The following is a 2,393-nucleotide window of genomic DNA, read 5'->3' as shown; positions in this document are numbered from 1 at the left end:
AATGAAAACTCCACAAGCAGCACATTATCTCAAGAATCAATGAAAAAAAAAAATAAACACAGATTTAGCATCCAGAAATTGTGGCACATCTCTAATTCTAATGATACTAGAGGCCCAGTGCACGAAATTCGTGCATGGAGGAGGGTTGTCCCTCAGCCCAGCCTGTACCCTCTCCAATATGGGACCCCTCAAGGGATGTAAACGGGCAGTCGGACATCCCTCTCACAATCCAGGACTGCTGGCTCCCAACTGCTTGCCTGCCTGCCTTCCTGATTGCCCCTAACCGCTTCTGCCTGCCAGCCTGATCACCCCCTAACCACTCTGCTGCCAGCCTGTTTGCCCCCAACTTCCCTCCTCTGCCGGCCTGGTCACCCCTAACTGCCCTCTCCTACAGGGTTGATCACCTCCAACTGCCCTCCCTTGTAGGCTTGGTCCCTCTCAACTGCCCTCCCTTGCAGGCCGGGTGCCTCCCAACTGCCCTCTCCTGCTGGCCATCTTGTGGTGGCCATCTTGTGTCCACATGGGGGCAGGATCTTTGACCACATGGGGGCAGCCATATTGTGTGTTGCAGTGATGATCAATCTGCATATTACTCTTTTATTAGATAGGATAGAGGCCTGGTACAGGGGTGGGGGCCAGCTGGTTTGCCCTGAAGGGTGTCCCAGATGAGGATGGGGGTTCTCTTGGGGTGTGGGGCGGCCTGAGCGAGGGGCCTGTGGTGGTTTGCAGGCGGGCCACGCCCCCTGGCAATCCAAGTGGAGGACCTGGTATCTGGAATTTATTTTCCTTCTACAATTGAAACTTTGTAGCCTGGAGCAGAGCCAAGCCTGGGGCTCCCTCCGAGGCTGGCAGCCATTTCTGTAGGGGTTATAATTGAAACTTTGTTGCCTTAAGCAGGTGGGCCCAGCCAGTGTGTGTGGAAAGCTTTGCTTCCCCTGTTGCCGGCGGCAACCCTGGCCTGCTCTCTCAAGCTCCATTCTGCCGCCATTTGTTTGAATTTGTTTACTTTCTATAATTGAAACTTTGTAGCTTGAGTGGAGGCTTAGGCCTAGCAATGGTAGGTGGAAAGCTTGGCTTCCTCTGTTACCTAGGAAACCTTGCTCTCTGTGGCTGTAGCCATCTTGGTTTGGGTTAATTTGCATGCTCTCTCTGATTGGATGGTGGGCGTGGCTTGTGGGTGTGTCAGAGGTATGGTCAATTTGCATATTTGTCTATTATTAGGTAGGATTCTTGATGATATATGAATTTACAAGGGTAACAAAACCAAAAGTTTTCATGAAATCAGAACAATCAGAGATCTAATAACATGTTTCCTCCCTTTTCTCTACAATTAAACATCATCCTAAAACTTAAGTGTCTCGCCCATCAGGCGTGATTCATTGGTTGAGCCTCTACCTATGAACCAGTAGGTCAGGGTTCGATTCCCAGTCAGGGCATATGCCCGGGTTGCAAGCTCAGTCTCCAGTGTGGGGCGAGCACGAGGTAGTCGATCAATGATTCTCTCTCATCATTGCTATTTCTATCTATCTCTGCCTCCCTTCCTGTCTGGAATAAATAAAAAATATATTTAAAAAACCAAAAAGCTTAAGTGTCTCTTGAGGGCTCAAAAGCAGGGCTATCTTCATGGGTTTTTGATCTGTGTAGTCTCATAGGGCCCTATGCTTAGACTAGAGGCCCAGTGCATGATTGAATCATGCACATGTAGGGTCCCCTACACGCTTTCGCTTTTCACGGTGGAGCTGGGTGCCTGTCCGCTGGTGCCGGAGCAGACAGGCACCCAGCTCTCCCGCTTTTGATGGTCCGCAGCCGCTGAGGGGGGCTACCCTGCTGTTGAGAGGTGCAGGGGGCAGGGCTCCCGCCCCCTGCACCTCTCAACGGCCACTGAGGGGGGCTGCCGCAGACACCTGGCTACCCTGCCATTGAGAGGCGCGGCTGGGTGTCTGCGGCAGGCCCCCTCCGCGGCCGCGGATCTGGCCATTGAGAGGCGCAGGGGGTGGGACTCAACAGCAGGCAGTGGCAGCAGATCCGTGCCTCTCAATGGCCGGATAGGCGACCCTGAGTCCCGCCCCCCAGCCTCCCGCTGCCCAATCGTGGGCGTAGCGGAGTGATGGTAATTTACATGTTACTCTATTATTAGATAAGATGGTTTGATGCTCTGCTGTCATGGTGTTCAAATTCTTAATTTTTGTAAAAGAGGGCCCACATTTTCTTTTGCCATTGGGCCGCACAAATTATGTAGGTGATCCTGTTCAAAAGCAAATACTTGCAGGATAGTTATTAACTGAAGTTACAAAATTAAATTAGAAGCATTGATTTTCTAATGCTGTGCATTGAATTATTTCTGTCAAAACTCATAAATATAGTATTCATAAGCTACTATTGCTGTTGGTGGT

This window comes from Cnephaeus nilssonii (assembly GCF_951640355.1).
Source record: "Cnephaeus nilssonii genome assembly, chromosome: X".
Classification (NCBI taxonomy): Eukaryota; Metazoa; Chordata; class Mammalia; order Chiroptera; family Vespertilionidae; genus Cnephaeus; species Cnephaeus nilssonii.
Note: the sequence above shows the minus strand (reverse complement) of the source record.